This window comes from Arachis hypogaea, chromosome 16 (assembly GCF_003086295.3).
Source record: "Arachis hypogaea cultivar Tifrunner chromosome 16, arahy.Tifrunner.gnm2.J5K5, whole genome shotgun sequence".
Classification (NCBI taxonomy): domain Eukaryota; kingdom Viridiplantae; phylum Streptophyta; class Magnoliopsida; order Fabales; family Fabaceae; genus Arachis; species Arachis hypogaea.
The window spans coordinates 56921928-56943820 of NC_092051.1; the positions used below are offsets into that span (position 1 = coordinate 56921928).

Below are 21893 nucleotides of genomic sequence, written 5' to 3' on the forward strand. Positions count from 1 at the left end.
GAGGTACAAACATTTACACAAATGGAGGCTGAACCCATCTATGAGGCATGGGAGAGGTATAAGGCTCTAATCAGGAAATGTCCCCCTGCCATGTTTAATGAGTGGGAGAAGCTGCAGAACTTCTATGAAGGCTTAACACTGAAATCCCAGGAAGCTTTGGATCATTCAGCTGGAGGTTCCTTGCAACTCATGAAAACTGCAGAAGAGGCTCAAGAACTCATTGATATGGTGGCCAACAACCAATATTTCTTTGCTCATCAAAGAGGCCGCCAACCATCACAAAGGAGAGGAGTAATGGAACTAGAAGGAGTGGATTCAATCCTGGCTCAAAACAAATTAATGCAGCAGCAAATTCAACAACAATTTGAGCAAATGACCAAGAGGATTGATGGCCTCCAAGTTGCAACAGTTAACACCAACCAACCATCAGCCACATGGGGGCAAAATGAAGAAATCCAAGAGGAGCAACAGCAGGAACAAGTCCAGTACATGCATTCAAGCCCAAATGAATTCTATGGTGATACCTACAACCCCTCATGGAAAAATCACCCCAACCTCAGATGGGGAGACACTCACAACCAAAGCCAACACCCATGGCAGAGGAATTCAAACCAAAACAACCCAAGAAACAACCAAAACTACAACCATCAGCAGACTAACCAAAACACATACAGAAAACCTCAAAATAACTACCCTAATCTCAACCAATACCAATCCAATAACCAACCCACCAACCAAAATGCCTATCATCCACCAACCACATCTCACAACCCATCACAAGCACCACCTGAACCTCAAAGACTCACCAACTTAGAGACCTTGATAGAAAAAATGATGAAACACCAGGAAATAACAAACAAAAACCATGAAGCATCATTAAAGAGCCTAGAGAGGCAGATTGGGCAACTCTCCAAGCAAGTATCTGTTGAGAGATCTTCAAACTCACTGCCCAGTGACACAATCCCAAATCCCAAGGAGGAATGCAAGGCAATACAATTAAGGAGCGGGAGAACATTGATAAGCAACAATGACACTACACAGAAGCAAGCAGAGGGCATCAAAGAACCAACAGAGGATGAGAAGCAAGCAAAGGACGATGAAACTAAGGAGCAAGTTGTGATGCCAAACAAAAGCACTGAGAAACTTAAAGAGAAGGACAACCAGCCACATAGCTCAAAGAAAGTAATCCAGGGACAGCAGCAAATAGGAAAGAGCATCACACCTCCACTGCCATATCCCTAGAGGTTTAACAAAGAGGTTAAAGACCAGCATTTTCATAAATTCCTTGAGATTTTTAAGAAGTTGGAAATCAATATTCCCTTGGCTGAAGCACTTGAGCAAATGCCTCTATATTCCAAGTTTCTGAAGGATCTTATCAACAAGAAAAGAAGTTGGCTTGAGAAGGAAACCGTATTACTCACCGAGGAATGCAGTGCTGTGATTCAACGGGGTATTCCACCAAAACTTAAGGATCCGGGAAGTTTTGTAGTCTCATGCACTATTGGCAAGATAATTCTCAACAAGGCTCTCTGTGACCTGGGTGCCAGCATCAATTTAATGCCTCTCTCAATGATGAGAAAACTTGCAATAGAAGAGCTTAAACCCACCAGGATGTCACTAGTCATGGCTGACAGATCAATCAAGACACCCAGTGGAATTGTGGAGAATCTGTTAGTGAAGGTTGGGGAGTTTATTTTCCCAGCAGATTTTGTAATTTTGGATACTGAAGAAGAAGGAAACGACTCAATCATTCTGGGAAGGCCATTTCTACACACAGTAAGGGCCATCATTGATGTAGAAAAAGGAGAGATGATCTTCAGGGTCCATAATGAACAAATGGTCATAAATGTGTTCAAATCAATGCAACACGTTCCTGAGCAAGAGGATTACGTAAGAGTGGATATGATAGACAGTTTGGTGGAAGAAATATTGGAAGAAAATTTTCAAGAGCAAGAAGGAAATCAAGGGGCAACAGAGAAACAAGTGACTGAGATCACTACTGAGCCAGATGAAAGACAAGACAAGAAGGAAGATGTACGAAAACAAGAACTGAAACCTTTACCAACCCATCTCAAATATGCATTCCTTGGCACATCGGAAAGCTTTCCAGTGATCATAAATTCATCCCTGACAAAGAAGGAAGAGGGAGAACTTCTTGATGTACTCAAAGCCCACAAAGATGCTTTGGGATGGACCATTGATGACCTGAAAGGTATCAGCCCTACAGTATGTATGCATAAAATCCTCTTGGAAGACAATTCCAAACCAGTGGTTCAACCTCAAAGGAGACTAAATCCCACAATGAAGGAAGTTGTCCAAAAGGAAGTAATGAAGTTGTGGAATGCAGGGATAATCTTCCCAATATCTGACAGCCCATGGGTGAGCCCGGTTCAAGTTGTACCAAAAAAGGGAGGAATGACGGTCATCACTAATGAGAAGAATGAGTTTATTCCTACTAGAACAGTGACTGGATGGAGGATGTGCATAGACTATAGAAGGTTGAATGATGCGACCAGAAAGGATCACTTCCCTCTCCCGTTCATTGATCAAATGCTGGAAAGGTTGGCCGGCCATGCGTATTATTGCTTTTTGGATGGATATTCTGGGTATAATCAAATCGTGGTGGACCCCAAGGATCAAGAGAAGACTGCCTTTACATGTCCATTTGGAGTCTTTGCATACCGAAGGATGCCCTTTGGGCTTTGCAACGCCCCTGCCACATTTCAAAGGTGTATGCTATCCATCTTCTCTGATATGGTCGAAAAGTTTTTAGAGGTCTTCATGGATGACTTCTCTGTTTTTGGTGATAATTTCAATGCTTGCCTAAACCATTTAACCCTTGTCTTGAAATGGTGCCAAGAAACTAATTTGGTTTTAAACTGGGAGAAATGCCATTTCATGGTACCCGAAGGGATTGTTCTTGGCCATAAAGTTTCAAGAAAAGGGATAGAGGTTGATAAGGCAAAGGTTGAGATCATAGAAAAACTCCCTCCACCAATTAATGTGAAATCTGTTAGAAGTTTCTTGGGGCATGCCGGATTTTACAGAAGGTTTATCAAGGACTTTTCAAAAATAGCCAAACCTTTGAGTAATCTGTTAATGCTTGATAACCCTTTTGTTTTTGATGAAAACTGCCAGCATGCCTTTGAAACTTTAAAAAATAGACTCACAACAGCACCAATCATCACACCTCCAGATTGGGAATTACTTTTTGAACTCATGTGTGATGCAAGTGACATTGCAATTGGTGCTGTACTTGGGCAAAAGAAGGGAAATTTGCATCATGTCATATATTATGCAAGTAAAGTGTTGAATGAGGCCCAAAGAAATTACACCACAACAGAAAAAGAGTTGCTAGCTGTAGTTTATGCATTTGATAAGTTTAGATCATATCTGATAGGATCCAAAGTTGTGGTTTACACTGATCATGTTGCACTTAAGTATTTGATGTCAAAGCAGGATGCTAAACCAAGACTCATCAGGTGGATACTGCTCCTACAAGAATTTGACATTGAGATAAGAGATAGGAAGGGCACTGAAAATCAGGTCGCTGATCATCTGTCAAGGCTACCACATGAAACAAGTCAAAAAGCATCCCAGCCCATAAATGAAAGCTTCCCAGATGAGCACCTTCTGCAGATCTAGCAAGCACCTTGGTTTGCTGACATAGCAAATTACAAAGTGGGAAGGAAGATACCGCAAGAGTTCTCTAAGCAACAAGTGAAGAAGTTGATCAACGAAGCAAGGAAATTTTCATGGGATGAACCCTTCTTATTCAAGAGATGCTCTGATGGAGTGATCAGAAGGTGTACTCCTGAAAGTGAAGTGAGGGACATCTTGTGGCATTGTCATGGTTCAGCTTATGGTGGACACTTTGGCCCAGAAAAAACAGCCGCAAAAATACTGCAGAGTGGCTTCTATTGGCCAACTATCTTCAAGGATGCCAGAGAATATATACACCAATGTAATGAATGCCAGAAAACAGGAGGATTAACAAAAAGGAATGAGATGCCTCAAAACTTTATCTTAGAATTAGAATTGTTCGATCTATGGGGAATTGATTTCATGGGGCCTTTTCCTCCTTCCTATTCTTTTAGATACATCTTGGTAGCAGTGGAATATGTCTCAAAGTGGGTGGAAGCCATAGTCACAACCACCTGTGATGCACAGATTGTCCTCCAATTCCTTAAAAAGCACATCTTCACTAGGTATGGAGTGCCCAAGGGTCTTGTTAGTGATGGTGGTAGTCACTTTTGCAACAAACAGATGGAGAAACTCCTCCACAAATATGGAGTAATTCACAAAGTAGCCACACCTTACCATCCTCAGACTAACGGCCAAGCTGAACTTGCAAATAGGGAATTAAAGAAGATCCTAGAGAAAATAGTGGGAATCACAAGAAAAGATTGGGCTAGAAAGCTAGAGGATGCATTGTGGGCGTATAGGACAGCTTTTAAAACTCCTATTGGCAAGTCACCTTTTTAGCTTTTGTATGGCAAATCCTGCCACCTCCCTGTGGAGCTTGAACACAGAGCTTTTTGGGCCACTAAACTCCTCAACCTTGATCCCGGAGCTGCAGGAAAAAAAAGGTTGTTACAACTAAATGAGTTGGATGAATTTAGACTAGAAGCTTATGAAAGTGCTAAGATATACAAGGAGAGAGCTAAGAAGTGGCATGACAAGAAGATCACAAAGAAGGAATTCAAGCCAGGACAGCAAGTGCTCCTGTATAATTCGAAGCTTAAAATTTTCCCTGGCAAACTGAAGTCTAAGTGGACTGGCCCATACTTGGTGACAAAGATTTTTCCCTATGGGAATATTGAACTGCTAGATGAGGCAACAAAGAATCAATTCACAGCAAATGGTCACAGAGCAAAGCTGTATTTGGGAGGACAATGGGATAAGGAAAAAGAGGTTCAACACCTACAGCCCTCTTAAAAAGAATTAAAAGATGTCAAGCTAGTGACAATAAAAGAGCGCTTGTTGGGAGGCAACCCAACCTGAGGTAGTTTTCTTTTCATAACTTTTTCAATAAGATTGTTGGATAACTGCTATGTATTGCAAGAAGCTAAGTTTGGTGTTCCACCAAAACTTCATTTAAAATTACATTCTAACTTCCTGCACATTGCTAGTTCCAAGCAATCAAACAGATTTTTCAAACAACTTAACTGTTTTTGTTTAGTCTCAATTTCGTAACCTTTAGCAAGGACACAAAAGTTTGCCCAGAGTTAACCTGTTGAATCAGAAGAAGTAGCAAGGAATTAAGTCTGGGAGTTAACCACCAATTGAAGATACTATGCATCAAGACTCAAAAAAAGGGTACAGCAGAAAGAAGAACAAAAGAAATGCAACCCAATAGGTTGTATCTATACTTAACCTTTGCTGTTGAGAAATACTTTTGATTGATATCTTGTTAAATTGTTTATTCAGTTCAAACAGATTCAAATTTCTTTTAAAATAAGTAGGCTAGTTTATGTGTGTGCTTGTGTGTTTACTTTCACTTGACAAGAAGCATGTTTTGTCCCCTGCATCTTTAAGTTCAATAAAAGAAAAGTTTGAATGTGAAGCAAGATGATCTCTGTTAGATAGAAGTAGAATAAAAGTAAGTGGTGGTATGTGTGTGATTGTATGATAGCTCACTTTTAGTGAGTAAAGAGCTAGGATATCTCTTTCTAAGTAAAGAGTGGCCTACTGTCTATGAATCTCAATTAAATAAAAAAATTCCTTGGTTAGAAAGTAAAACAAAAAGAAGGAAAGAAAAGAGATAGCCAAAAAGTGGCAGAACAAAAGGAAACAAAAAGAAACAAAGCTGGACACCAATAGCTTGAACTTTAAAATATATGCCTGTGATGTCTTTGTACTAGGATCTGCTTGGATTAGTAAGCTCTTAGGAGTGCATCAACACTCGGTGACTTGGGTTAACTAATCCGGGATCATCAGCTGAAAGTCCACTATCAAGAGCAACCTAACTACAAGGCATTTAGTAACCCAAAGAGGTGCTGGGCATCAATGTTTTAAGAAGGAATGTGAGCCAAGTGTCTATGGTGAATAATGTGTCAAGTATAAAGAAAAAAAAATGAACTTGCTACACATGACACTCAAATAAAGCTTATAAACAAAGTAATAGCCAAGGATAAAGGAATAATGAGAGGTCATAGCAGTATGTTACTTGAAGCTTGAAGGAGACTTTCTAGGCCTAGGAGTCAGTAAGAAGTGAGTATTTACATATCCACACAAAAAAATCCCATGAACTATCAAATAATACTCTACCAGCATGAACATCCTCTTCCATTTCATTCTTTCTTCTCAATAAATCTTTTCTTTCTTGGGGACAAGCAAGCTTTAAGTTTGGTGTTGTGATGACAAGTCATCTTAGCCTATTTTAACTAGTCTTTTTCTTTTGTTTTCATTAGAATTATGCACTTTCTTGAGCTACAAGCAAGCCAATTAGCTAGATTTTCATGTTTCCTTTGATTTAATCAACCATGTATGAATTCATGCTATTTCATGAGGTTTTATACTATAATTGTCACATATTATGAAAGAATGAATATCTCATGATTTTAAGCATAGCTTTGATGTGTTTGGTTGATTAATGATAGGTGAAGAAAGCTTGGAGAAAGGTTGAAGCAAGAAGGAATAGCTAGGAGTAAAGAGAAGACAATGGAATAAGTGAAATTGAACCAGGAAGCAAAAAGCTGGACCTAAAGTTAGCCTCAAACTTTTGCACAAATTTTTGGGTGAAAAGTTAGCCCCAACGTTAGCCCCTAACTTGGAGGCTAACGTTGGCATGATGAAAATCACTCCCTGGGTACCAAAAGTTTGCGCCAACGTTAGCCCCCTAACTTGGTGGCTAACGTTGGCACATGAAAATCACCCCTGGGCACCAAAAGTTTGCGCCAACGTTAGCCCCCTAACTTTGAGGCTAACGTTGGCATGAAGAAAACCTCCCTGGGCACCAAAAGTTTGCGCCAACGTTAGCCCCCTAACTTGGTGGCTAACGTTGGCACATGAAAATCACAAGGGGAGGAGCAAAAGTTTGCGCCAACGTTAGCCCCCTAACTTGGTGGCTAACGTTGGCACATGAAAATCACAAGGGGAGGAGCAAAAGTTTGCGCCAACGTTAGCCCCTAACTTGGTGGCTAACGTTGGTGCCACAAGTGCACAAGGTAAGGCCAACGTTAGGGCCAAAGTTAGACCCCTAACTTTGGCACCAACGTTGGTATCAGATGGATATAGTTGCTGATATGAAAAGTTTGGGCAAAAGTTAGCCCCCTAACTTTTGCTCAAACTTTTGGTCCAACTTTTGCAAAACTCCAACCCGGTTCAATTGGTTCACTTTGGTTCTTCTCCAAACTTCAAGAGCAATCAACCAAGGCCTCTTTCAACCCAATTCCACCAAGAGCAAAGGCCCAACTCAAGGCTTGAAGATCATTTGAAGAAAGTGTATAAATAGGATAGAATTCAAGTTCTTCGGGGAGCTTTTCTTTTGGAATTTTCATAATAGTTTTCGGAGAGCTTTGGATATTGAGTGATCTTTAATTTCTTTGTCTTGGAGAAGGAGAATTCACTTCTCTTCCTCTCAGTTTTATTGCTTTCAATTTCAATTACAATTGTCTTGGATTTTGGGTTGGAGAATTGAAGGAATTCTGTTTCAATCTTAACCTTGGATCTCACTGCTTTATTTACTGCTTGATTGAATTTCAATTTCTGTTAATTGCTCTTCATCCACTTTCTTTGAATTTCAATTACAATTTCTTGTTGGATCTAGGAAGACATTGAGATCTAGACTTGGTTTTCTAGTCTCTGGGTCCTGAGATCTAATTTCCCAATTTTACATTTTCTGTTTACTGTTTTCATGTTCATTTACTTTTCTGCTTCAAGATCCAATCTAACCCAAACCTTCTTCTACTTCTCTGTTTGATGCAATTTACTTTTCCTTGTTTAAATTCTGCAAATCCAATCCCCAATTCCCTTTACAATTCCAGCCGTTTACATTTCTTGCACTTTAAGATTCCGCAATTTACTTTTCTTGCATTCTAAGTTTCTGCTATTTAATTTCTTGTTCTTTAAGATTCAGCACTTTAATTCCCTGTTCTCTTTACTTCCATGCAATTTAATTTCTGCAAATCACAAAACACTCAACCAAATCTTGATTCGCTTGACTAAATTAACCACTAAGCTAAAATTGCTCAATCCTTCAATCCCTATGGGATCGACCTCACTCCCGTGAGTTTTTATTACTTGATACGACCCGGTACACTTGCCGGTTAGATTTGTGTGTTTTGGGAGAAATTTATTTTTCACCAAAATACTCATCACTAGGAAGGGTCTTCCAAGGATGATGGATTCATCCTCATCCTTCCCAGTATCTAGGATTATGAAATCAGCAGGGATGTAAAGGCCTTCAACCTTTACTAATATGTCCTCTACTTGTCCATAAGCCTGTTTTCTGGAATTGTCTGCCATCTCTAATGAGATTTTAGCAGCTTGCACCCCAAAGATTCCCAGTTTCTCTATTACAGAGAGTGGCATGAGGTTTATCCCTAAACCAAGGTCACACAGAGCCTTTTCAAAGATCATGTTGCCTATGGTACAAGGTATTACGAACTTTCCAGGATTCTGTTTCTTCTGAGACAATGTCAGTTGATCCAGATCACTTTGTTCATTCGTGAACAAGGGAGGTTCATCTTCCCAAGTCTCAATACCAAATAATTTGGCATTCAGCTTCATGATTGCACCAAGGTACTTGGTAACTTGCTCTTCAGTAACATCCTCATTCTTTTCAGAAGAGGAATACTCATCAGAGCTCATGAATGGCATAAGGAGGTTCCATGGAATTTCTATGTTCTCTAGATGAGTCTCAGATTCCTTTGGTTCCTCAGAGGGAAACTCCTTATTGATCACTGGACGTCCCAGGAGGTCTTCCTCACTGGGATTCACGTCCTCAACCTCCCTTACAGGTTCGGCCATGGAGGTTATGTCAATGGCCTTGCACTCTCCTTTTGGATTTTCTTCTGTATTGCTTGGGAGAGTACTAGGAGGGATTTCAGTGATCCTTTTACTCAGCTGGCCCACTTGTGTTTCCAAATTTCTAATGGAGGATCTTGTTTCATTCATGAAACTCACAGTGGCCTTAGATAGATCAGAGACTAAATTTGATAAGCTAGATGGATTCTGCTCAGAATTCTCTGTCTGTTGCTGAGTGGATGATGGAAAAGGTTTACTATTGTTAAACCTATTTCTTCCACCATTATTAAAGCCTTGTTGAGGCTTTTGTTGATCCTTCCATGAGAGATTTGGGTGATTTCTCCATGAGGGGTTATAGGTGTTTCCATAAGGTTCACCCATGTAATTTACCTCTGCCATTGCAGGGTTCTCAGGATCATAGGCCTCTTCTTCAGAAGGCGCCTCTTGAGTACTGTTGGATGCAGCTTGCATTCCATTCAGACTTTGAGAAATCATATTGACTTGCTGATTCAATATTTTATTCTAAGCTAGTATGGCATTCAGAGTATCAATTTCAAGAACTCCCTTCTTCATAGGCGTCCCATTACTCACAGGATTCCTGATGAGTGGATATTTTATACGCTTTTTGGGGTTAATTTCATATAGTTTTGAGTATGTTTTAGTTAGTTTTTAGTTTATTTCCATTAGTTTTTAGGAAAAATTCATATTTATGGACTTTACTATGAGTTGTGTGTTTCTCTGTAATTTCAGGTATTTTTCTGGCTGAAATTGAAGGAGCTGAGCAAAAATCTGATTCAGGCTGAAAAAGGACTGCTGATGCTGTTGGATTCTGACCTCCCTGCACTCAAAGCGGATTTTCTGGAGCTACAGAACTCGAAATGGCATGCTTCCAATTGCATTGGAAAGTGGACATCCAGGGCTTTCCAGCAATATATAATAGTCCATACCTTGCACAAGGATAGACGACGTAAACTGGCGTTCAATGCCAGTTCTCTGCCCAATTCTGGCGTCCAGCGCCAGAAAAGGATCAAAAGCTGGAGTTGAACGCCCAAACTGGCATAAAAACTGGTGTTCAACTCCACAAATGGCCTCTGCACGTGAATTGCTTAAGTCTCAGCCCAGCACACACCAAGTGGGCCCCAGAAGTGGATCTCTGCATCATCCATCATAGTCTACTCATATTTTGTAACCCTAGCCTACTAGTTTAGTATTTAAACAACTTTTAGAGACTTATTTTATATCGCATGACATTTTTAGATCAAACCCTTGTATTCTCTGATGGCATGAGTCTCTAAACCCCATTGTTGGGGGTAAGGAGCTCTGCTGTGTCTCGATGAATTAATGCAAGTATTTCTGTTTTCCATTCAAACACGCTTGTTCCTATCTAAGATGTTCATTCGCGCTTAACTGTGATGAAGGTGATGATCTGTGACATTCATCACCTTCCTCAAACCATGAACGTGTGCCTGACAACCACCTCCGTTCTATATCCGATTGAATGAGTATCTCTGAGATCTCTTAATCAGAATCTCCGTGGTATAAGCTAGAACTGATGGCGGCATTCATGAGAATCCGGAAAGTCTAAACCTTGTCTGTGGTATTCCGAGTAGGATTCAAGGATTGAACGACTGTGACGAGCTTCAAACTCCTGAAGGCTGGGCGTTAGTGACAGACGCAAAAGGATAGTAAATCCTATTCCAACCGGATCGAGAACCAACCGGTGATTAGCCGTGCTGTGACAGAGCGCGTGAGCGTAGTTTTCACTGGAAGGATGGAAGGTAGCCATTGACAACGGTGATCCACCAACACACAGCTTGCCATAGGAGGACGTGCGTGCGTGAATCAGAAGACAGAGGAAAGCAGAGATTCAGAAGACAAAGCATCTCCAAAACTCCAACATATTCTCCATTACTGCACAACAAGTAACCTTTAATTTATGCTCTCTTGGTTATTCGCAATTCAACTGATAAACATAATTGACTTCCTGACTAAGATTTACAAGATAACTATAGATTGCTTCAAACCAACAATCTCCGTGGGATTCGACCCTTACTCACGTAAGGTATTACTTGGACGACCCAGTGCACTTGCTGGTTAGTGGTACGAGTTGTGAAAAGTGTGATTCACAATTTGTGCACCAAGTTTTTGGCGCCGTTGCCGGGGATTGTTCGTGTTTGGACAACTAACGGTTTATTTTGTTGCTTAGATTAGGAAAAATTTTTCTTTTTAGTTTAAGAGTCTTTTATTATTCATCCCTTGTTAAAACACTTTAAATTTATAGCTCAATTAGTTAGAACGTAGTGTTTATGTTCATGGTAATTGGCTATCATATTTTTAAAATCTTTTTCAAAAATATTCTTTTCTAAATCCTGTGCCAAACTTTAAGTTTGGTGTTTTCTTGTTGATTTTTCAAAAAAAAAATTTTAATAAATAAAATAAAATAAATAAAAAGGTAAATCAATCCAAGTTATATCCCTTTATCCATCATGGACATAAGTGGAAATGAACAGTCCAGGAGGACTCTGGGGTCATATTCTAACCCCTCTACTGCTTCATATGGGAGCAGCATCTGCATACCCTCCATTGGAGTTAGTAGCTTTGAGTTGAACCCTCAGCTCATTATCATGGTGCAGCAAAGTTGTCAGTATTCCGGTCTTCCACAGGAAGAACCTACAGAGTTTCTGGCACAATTTTTACAAATTGCTGACACAGTACATGATAAGGAAATAGATAAGGATGTCTACAGACTATTACTGTTTCCATTTGCTGTAAAAGATCAAGCTAAGAGGTGGTTAAATAACCAACCTAAGGCCAGCATAAGAACATGGGAACAGCTGACAGAAAAATTCCTGAATCAGTATTTTCCTCCAAAAAGGATGACACAGCTAAGGCTGGACATCCAAGGCTTTAAACAAGGAGATAATGAATCTCTTTATGATGCCTGGGAGAGATACAGAGAGATGCTACGAAAATGCCCCTCTGAAATGTTTTCAGAGTGGGTTCAGTTAGACATCTTCTATTATGGGCTTGCAGAAGGAGCTCAGATGTCTCTAGATTACTCAGCTGGTGGATCTATCCATATGAGAAAGACAATTGAAGAGGCTCAAGAGCTCATTGATACAGTTGCCAGGAATCAGCATCTGTACCTAAGCAGCAACCTTTCCATGAATGAAGAGGTTAAAATAGCAACTGCTGAATTCAGTACTGTAAAACAAGCTGCTGAATTCAATCAGCAATTGGATTTTCTAACAAAGCAGCTAGCTGAATTCAAGGACAGGCTACAGGAGACAAGGATAGCTAATATACATATGGACGAACAGTTTAAGCAAACAAAGCAGCAGCTATCAAGGCAAATAGCAGAAGAATGCCAAGCAGTTCAATTAAGGAGTGGGAAAACATTAAATACCCCTCCTCAAGGCATCAAAAATTCAAGAAATGAGCAACCCACCAAAGATTCACCTGAGGACAGTAAGAGCCCAGGGAAAAATAATTCTGGCGCTAAAACGCCAGAAAATGGGTGGAAGGCTGGCGCTGAACGCCCAGACCATGCCCAAAACTGGCGTTCAACGCCAGAAACAAGGCAGAATTGGCGTTCAACGCCAGAAATGGGCAAGAATCTGGCGTTGAACACCCAAATGGGGCAGAATCCAGCGTTGAACGCCCAAAATGGGCACATTTCTGGCGTTCAGGCACCAGGAACAGACAGTGAGCTGGCGTCTAACGTCACTCCAGCTTCTGACTCTGGCACTCAATTGCCAGTGAGGGATCAGACACACACAAGTGCTGATAACAACCCTTCTAAAAAGGCTTCTTTAACCACTAAGGTTGAGGAATATAAAGCCAAGATACCTTATCCTCAAAAATTCCGGAAAGAAGAGCAGGATAAGCAATTTGCTCGCTTTGCAGATTATCTAAGGACTCTTGAAATAAAGATTCCATTTGCAGAGGCACTTGAGCAAATACCTTCTTATGCCAAGTTCATGAAAGAGATCTTGAGTCATAAAAAGGAGTGGAGAGAAACAGAAAGAGTTCTCCTCACTGAAGAATGCAGTACAGTCATTCTAGAGAGCTTTCCTGAAAAGCTTAAAGACCCTGGGAGTTTTCTGATACCATGCATATTAGAAGGTAACTGCACCAAGACAGATTTATGCGATCTTGGGGCAAGCATCAACCTAATACCTGCATCCACTATCAGGAAGCTTGGCTTGACTGAAGAAGTTAAACCAACCCGGATATGTCTCCAACTTGCTGATGGTTCCACTAAATACCCATCAGGCGTGATTGAGGACATGATTGTTAGAGTTGGGCCATTCGCCTTTCCCACTGACTTTGTTGTGCTGGAAATGGAGGAGCACAAGAGTGCTACTCTCATTCTAGGAAGACCCTTCCTAGCAACTGGACGATCCCTCATTGACGTCCAACAGGGGGAAATAACCCTGAGAGTCAATGATGATGAGTTCAAGTTGAACGCTGTCAAAGCCATGCAGCATCCAGACACATCAACAGACTGCATGAAAGTTGATCTTATTGACTCTTTGGTAGAAGAGATCAACATGGCTGAGAGTCTCGAATCAGAGTTGGAAGACATCTTTAAAGATGTTCAGCCTGATTTGGAGGATTCAGGGGACATGAAAGAGCCTCTGAACTCTCTTCTGAAAGAGGAAAAACCTCCTAAACTCGAGCTCAAGCCACTACCACCATCCTTGAAATATGCATTTCTGGGAGAAGGTGACACTTTTCCAGTGATCATAAGCTCTGCTTTAAATTCACAGGAAGAGGAAGCACTTATTCATGTGCTAAGGACACACAAGACAGCTCTTGGGTGGTCCATAGGTGACCTTAAGGGTATAAGCCCAGCTAGATGCATGCACAAAATCCTATTGGAGGATAATGCCAAACCAGTGGTTCAACCACAGAGGCGGCTAAATCCAGCCATGAAGGAAGTGGTGCAGAAAGAGGTCACCAAATTACTGGAGGCTAGGATTATTTATCCTATTTCTGCTAGCCCCTGGGTGAGCCCTATTCAAGTCATCCCAAAAAAGGGAGGCATGACAGTGATTCATAATGAAAAAAATGAACTGATTCCTACAAGAACAGTTACAGGGTGGCGCATGTGTATTGACTACAGAAGGCTCAATACAGCCACCAGAAAGGATCATTTTCCTTTACCATTCATAGACCAGATGCTAGAAAGACTAGCAGGTCATGATTATTACTGCTTTTTGGATGGCTACTCAGGCTATAACCAGATTGCAGTAGATTCCCAGGATCAAGAGAAAACAGCATTCACATGTCCATCCGGAGTGTTTGCTTATAGAAGGATGCCATTTGGGCTATGTAATGCGCCTGCAACCTTCCAGAGATGCATGCTCTCTATTTTCTCTGACATGGTGGAAAAATTTCTGGAAGTCTTCATGGATGACTTCTCAGTATATGGAGACTCATTCAGCTCCTGTCTTGATCACCTGAAACTTGTTTTGAAAAGATGCCAAGAAACCAACCTAGTTTTAAACTGGGAAAAGTGTCACTTCATGGTGACTGAAGGAATTGTTCTTGGGCATAAAATCTCAAACAAGGGAATAGAGGTGGATCAAGCAAAAATAGAGGTAATTGAAAAATTACCACCACCTGCCAATGTTAAGGCAATCAGAAGCTTTCTGGGCATGCAGGATTCTATAGGAGGTTTATAAAGGATTTTTCAAAAATCGCAAAACCTCTAAGCAATCTGCTAGCTGCTGACACGCCATTTGTGTTTGACACAGAGTGCCTGCAGGCGTTTGAAACGCTGAAAGCTAAGCTGGTCACAGCACCAGTCATTTCTGCACCAGACTGGACACTACCATTTGAGCTAATGTGTGATGCCAGTGATCATGCCATTGGTGCAGTATTGGGACAGAGGCATGACAAGCTTCTGCATGTCATTTATTATGCCAGTCGCGTTCTAAATGATGCCCAGAAAAATTACACAACCACAGAAAAAGAACTACTTGCAGTGGTTTACGCCATTGACAAGTTCAGATCATACTTAGTAGGATCAAAAGTGATTGTGTATACTGACCATGCTGCTCTTAAATATCTACTCACAAAGCAGGATTCAAAACCCAGGCTCATCAGATGGGTATTGCTTCTGCAAGAGTTTGATATAGAAATAAGAGACAAAAAAGGGACAGAGAACCAAGTGGCTGATCATCTGTCCCGGATAGAGCCAGTGGAAGGGACGTCCCTCCCTTCTCTTGAGATCTCTGAGACGTTTCCTGATGAGCATTTATTCGCCATTCAGGAAGCACCATGGTTTGCCGATATTGCAAACTATAAAGCTGCAAGGTTCATACCCAAGGAGTACAACAGGATACAAAAGAAGAAATTAATTACTGATGCAAAGTATTACTTGTGGGATGAACCTTATCTCTTTAAGAGATGTGCAGACGGAATTATCCGTAGGTGTGTGCCTAGAGAAGAAGCACAGAGGATCCTGTGGCATTACCACGGATCTCAATATGGAGGCCATTTCGGAGGTGAGCGAACCGCCACCAAGGTCCTCCAATATGGCTTCTATTGGCCCATACTCTATAAAGATTCCCGAGAGTTTGTACGTAATTATGACAGTTGCCAAAGAGCTGGTAATCTGCCTCATGGTTACGCCATGCCTCAACAAGGAATCTTAGAGATTGAGTTGTTTGACGTATGGGGAATTGACTTTATGGGACGCTTCCCACCATCATATTCAAACACTTATATTCTGGTGGCAGTTGATTATGTATCAAAATGGGTTGAGGCCATTGCCACACCCACCAATGATACTAAGACAGTGCTGAAATTCCTCCAGAAACATATCTTTAGTAGATTTGGTGTCTTTAGAGTACTAATCAGTGATGGAGGCACTCACTTCTGCAATAAACAGCTTTACTCTGCCATGGTTCGGTATGGAATTCGCCACAAGGTGGCCACTCCATATCATCCACAAAACAATGGGCAAGCTGAAGTCTCTAATAGAGAATTAAAGAGAATCCTGGAACGGACAGTAAATACCCGTAGAAAGGATTGGGCACGGAGCTTGGATGATGCTCTGTGGGCTTACAGGACAGCATTCAAGACCCCTATAGGGACCTCTCCATACCAACTCGTGTATGGTAAGGCATGTCACCTGCCCGTGGAACTGGAACATAAGGCCTACTAGGCAACCAGATTCCTAAACCTTGATGCCAAACTAGCAGGAGAAAAATGATTGCTCCAGCTAAATGAGCTAGAGGAATTCAGATTCACAGCTTTCGAAAATGCCAAGCTTTATAAAGAAAAATCAAAGAAGTGGGATGACAAAAAGCTGTTATCTAGAATCTTTGAACCAGGACAGAAGGTCCTGTTGTTTAACTCTAGACTCAGGCTATTCCCCGGGAAACTGAAATCCCGGTGGAGGGGACCATACGTGATTACAAGTGTGTCACCATATGGTTATGTGGAGCTTCAAGATATTGATTCTGATAAGAAGTTCATTGTCAATGGACAGAGAATCAAGCATTATCTTGAAGGCAACATTGAGCAAGAATGCTCAAGGCTGAAGCTAGATTAAAAGCTCAGCAAGGTCCAGCTAAAGACAATAAAGAAGCGCTTGCTGGGAGGCAACCCAGCCATGGGGCAACAATCCTCTGAGCATTTTTGCCCTATTTCTATTTTTATTTTTATTTGTTTATATAGAGTTCATTGACAATAGGGTAAATAATCATTTACAGAAGATCTCGGCACACAAAACAGAGAAAAAGATCTCACTGGCAAGAAAATGCCAGTAAAAGAGCATTTTGGGCATTCAACGCCCAAAATGGGCATCCACTGGGTGCTGAACGCCAGTGATGATAGCAGCTGGGCGTTCAACGCCAGAAAGGGGCACCCACTGGGCGTTGAACGCCAGTAATGGCAGCAGCTGGGCGTTGAACGCCCAGGAGAGCAGCAATTGGGCGCTGAACGCCCAAAACAGGCAGTGTTTGGGCGTTCAAACGCCAGGAAGGCAGGGAGGAGCCAGATTCAATTTTTCCCACACGTATTTCCATTTTAATTTCAAATTTTATGCTTCAATGCATGATTTTTACATAAACATGTCAAGAACCCTGATTTCTAAATTCCATAATTTCTAAAAACCCTACCACAAAAAAAAATAAAAAAATAAATATATCAAATGTATTTTAATCCATAAACACGAGGCATCTTTGCAAATTCAATCCAACTCTTTTCAAATCTTTTCTGAAAACAAATCTATCTTTTTCACTCAAAAAAAATCTTTTCAACTAATCCATATCTTTTTCAAATCTCCATATTATCTTTTTCAAAATTCTGATTTATCTTTTTCAAAAATCTATCATATCTTTTCAAAATTAAACTATATCTTCTATCTTATCTTTTTCAACTCAATCTTTTTATCTTATCTTTTCCAATTTTTCGAAAACCCACCCCCCATCCCTTTAAATTTGGGTTCGGCCTCCCCCTCCTCCATCAACAATTGCACCTTGCTCTCCTTCTATCCCTCTCCTTTCTTTTCTTTTGCTTGAGGACAAGCAAGCCTCTAAGTTTGGTGTCTTTATCCGAGATCACTAAGATCATGGCTCCCAAAGGAAAACAACCCACTCCAAGAGGCAAGAAAGAGAGCATTCCAAAACCACTTTGGAATCAAGGGAAGTTCTTATCTAAAGAACATTCAGACCATTATCTTAAAGTAATGGGTCTGAGATCAGTGATCCCGGAAGTTAGATTCGATCTGAAAGAAGATGAATATCTGGAGATCCAGGAGCAAATTCGAATCAGGAACTGGGAAGTCCTAGCTAATCCTGAAACGAAAGTAGGAAGGAACATGGTCCAGGAGTTCTATGCTAATATGTGGCAGACTGACAAGCAAAAACTATCTGGAACTGCCTTCTATGAATTTCGGACCATGGTCAGAGGGAAGATTGTTCATACCACCCCTGACAAGATCAGAGAGATCTTAAAGCTACCTCAACTGAAGAACGATCCAGACTCCTTCAACAGGAGGATGATGAGAGCAGACATTGACCTGGATAAGATTCTAGAGGACATATGTATCCCTGGAGCCAGGTGGAGCACCAACACAAAGGGTGTCCCAAATCAACTCAAGAGAGAGGATCTCAAACCAGCCGCCAGAGGATGGCTGGACTTCATTGGGCGTTCTCTGTTGCCCACTAGCAACCGATCTGAAGTCACAGTTAAAAGAGCAGTGATGATTCATTGCATCATGATGGGGAAGGAAGTAGAGGTTCATCAGCTGATTTCCACTGAACTCTACAAGATTGCTAACAAAAATTCAAAAGAGGCCAGGTTGGCTTATCCAAGCATGATTTCTCTGCTCTGCAAAGACGCTGGAGTAAGGATGGGAATAACTGAATATATCCTAATTGAAAAGTCAATCACCAAAGCTTCAATGGAGAGACAACAAGCACAGGAGGATCCCATCAAGAAGAGAGCATAGGAATTCCTCCCAGAGATCCCTCAAGCTGAATACTGGGAATATCTTGAGACGTCCGTCACTAAGATACGGGAAGCTATGGAGCAAATAATAAAAGAACAGAAGGAACACAGTCAAATGCTGACCTATATGTTTAAAGAACAAGAGGAGCAGGGGCGTGACTTAAGGGAACTGAAGCGCCAAAAGTCTTCTCTTGTAGGACCAAGCACCCCAAGGATCAGAGGAACCCCCGTGCCCCAGAATAAAGGTTGTTAATTTCCAATTTCTGCCTTAACTCTGTGACAGTGTCCTTATAAAAGTTTACCTTAGAAGTCATATAATAGTAATTAGTATCTATTTGATTTTATCTCCAATTAAGCTATAGTTTATTTTTCTCATCATCATTAAACATGAATAAAATAGTAGATCTTTTGAATAAGAAGCAATAAAATTTCGAGTTTTAATAAGAGAAATCCTAATTAGTTAAATGTGGTGGCAATGCTTTCTATCTTCTGAATGAATACTTAAACAGTGCATATGTCTTTTGAATTTGTTGTTTAAGACTGTTAAATATGTTGGCTCTTGAAAGAATGATGAACATGAGACATGTTATTGATAATCTGAAAAATCATAAAAATGATTCTTGAAGCAAGAAAAAGCAGCAAAGAATAAAGCTTGCAGAAAAAAAAAAAAGCAAGCAGAAAAAGCCAAAAGCTCTTAAAACCAAAAGGCAAGGGCAAATAAAAAGGATCCCAAGGCTTTGAGCATCAGTGGATAGGAGGGCCTAAAGGAATAAAATCCTGGTCTAAGGGGCTAAACCAAGCTGTCCCTAACCATGTGCTTGTGGCGTGAAGGTGTCAAGTGAAAACTTGAGACTGAACGGTTAAAGTCAAGGTCCAAAGCAAAAAGAAGAGTGTGCTTAAGAACTCTGGACACCTCTAATTGGGGACTTTAGCAAAGCTGAGTCACAATCTAAAAGGTTCACCCAATTATGTGTCTGTGACATTTATGTATCCGATGGTAACACTGGAAAACAAAGTGCTTAGGGCCACGGTCAAGACTCATAAAATAGCTGTGTTCAAGAATCATCATACTGAAATAGGATACTCAATAACACTATCTGAATTCTAAATTCCTATAGATGCCAATCACTCTGAGCTCCAATGGATAAAGTGAGATGCCAAAACTTTTCAGAAGCAGAGAGCTACTAGTCCCGCTCATCTAATTAGAATCTGAGCTTCACTCAAAAACTCTGAGATATTATTGCTTCTCAACATATTAGTCTTCTATTTTATTTGTCTAAGTTGCTTGAGGACAAGCAACAGTTTAAGTTTGGTGTTGTGATGAGTGGATATTTTATACGCTTTTTGGGGTTAATTTCATATAGTTTTGAGTATGTTTTAGTTAGTTTTTAGTTTATTTCCATTAGTTTTTAGGAAAAATTCATATTTCTGGACTTTACTATGAGTTGTGTGTTTTTCTGTAATTTCAGGTATTTTTCTGGCTGAAATTGAAGGAGCTGAGCAAAAATCAGATTCAGGTTGAAGAAGGACTGCTGATGCTGTTGGATTCTGACCTCCCTGCACTCAAAGCGGATTTTCTGGAGCTACAGAACTCGAAATGGCATGCTTCCAATTGCATTGGAAAATAGACATCCAGGGCTTTCCAGCAATATATAATAGTCCATACTTTGCACAAGGATAGATGACGTAAACTGGCGTTCAACGCCAGTTCTCTGCCCAATTCTGGCGTCCAGCGCCAGAAAAGGATCAAAAGCTGGAGTTGAACGCCCAAACTGGCATAAAAACTGGCGTTCAACTCCACAAATGGCCTCTGCACGTGAATTGCTTAAGTCTCAGCCCAGCACACACCAAGTGGGCCCAGAAGTGGATCTCTGCATCATCCATCATAGTCTACTCATATTTTGTAACCCTAGCCTACTAGTTTAGTATTTAAACAACTTTTAGAGACTTATTTTATATCGCATGACATTTTTAGATCAAACCCTTGTATTCTCTGACGGCATGAGTCTCTAAACCCCATTGTTGGGGGTAAGGAGCTCTGCTGTGTCTCGATGAATTAATGCAAGTATTTCTGTTTTCCATTCAAACACGCTTGTTCCTATCTAAGATGTTCATTCGCGCTTAACTGTGATGAAGGTGATGATCTGTGACATTCATCACCTTCCTCAAACCATGAACGTGTGCCTGACAACCACCTCCGTTCTATATCCGATTGAATGAGTATCTCTGAGATCTCTTAATCAGAATCTCCGTGGTATAAGCTAGAACTGATGGCAGCATTCATGAGAATCCGGAAAGTCTAAACCTTGTCTGTGGTATTCCGAGTAGGATTCAAGGATTGAACGACTGCGACGAGCTTCAAAATCCTGAAGGCTGGGCGTTAGTGACAGACGCAAAAGGATAGTAAATCCTATTCCAACCGGATCGAGAACCAACCGGTGATTAGCCGTGCTGTGACAGAGCGCGTGAGCGTAGTTTTCACTGGAAGGATGGAAGGTAGCCATTGACAACGGTGATCCACCAACACACAGCTTGCCATAGGAGGACGTGCGTGCGTGAATCAGAAGACAGAGAAAAGCAGAGATTCAGAAGACAAAGCATCTCCAAAACTCCAACATATTCTCCATTACTGCACAACAAGTAACCTTTAATTTATGCTCTCTTGGTTATTCGCAATTCAACTGATAAACATAATTGACTTCCTGACTAAGATTTACAAGATAACTATAGATTGCTTCAAACCAACAATCTCCGTGGGATTCGACCCTTACTCACGTAAGGTATTACTTGGACGACCCAGTGCACTTGCTGGTTAGTGGTACGAGTTGTGAAAAGTGTGATTCATAATTTGTGCACCAATTCCTCTCAGAAGTGTACATGAAATGGTTATTAGCAACCATGTCAATGAGTTCTTGAGCTTCTACAGGCATTTTCTTTAGGTGAATGGATCCACCTGCAGAGGTATCCAATGACATTTTAGCCAATTCAGATAGACCATCATAGAATATGTCCAGGATGGTCCATTCTGAAAGCATGTCAGAAGGACACTTTTTGGTCAGTCCTTTGTATCTCTCCCAAGCTTCATAGAGGGATTCACCTTCTTCTGTCTGAAGGTCTGAACATCCACTCTAAGCTTACTCAGCTTTTGAGGAGGAAAGAACTTGGCTAAGAAAGCCTTGACCATCTTATCCCAAGAGTTCAGGCTATCCTTAGGTTGAGAGTCCAACCATATTCTAGCTCTGTCTCTCACAGCAAAGGGAAAAGCATGAGCCTGTAGACTTCAGGATCTACTCCATTAGTCTTAACAGTATCACATATCTGCAAGAATTCAGTTAAGAACTGAAAGGATCTTCAGATGGAAGTCCATGAAACTTGCAGTTCTGCTGCATCAGAGAAACTAATTGAGGTTTCAGCTCAAAATTGTTTGCTCCAATGGTAGGAATGGAGATGCTTCT

General features: G+C 40.9%; 1 non-coding gene across 1 annotated transcript; it reads left to right on the forward strand.

The window, feature by feature from the left end:
• The first annotated feature begins 21467 nt into the window (after window positions 1-21467).
• LOC112761627 (small nucleolar RNA R71) lies at window positions 21468-21574 on the forward strand. Its single transcript, XR_003182015.1, has one exon. It is a non-coding gene; the product is annotated as a small nucleolar RNA R71 (small nucleolar RNA).
• The last annotated feature ends 319 nt before the right edge of the window (window positions 21575-21893 follow it).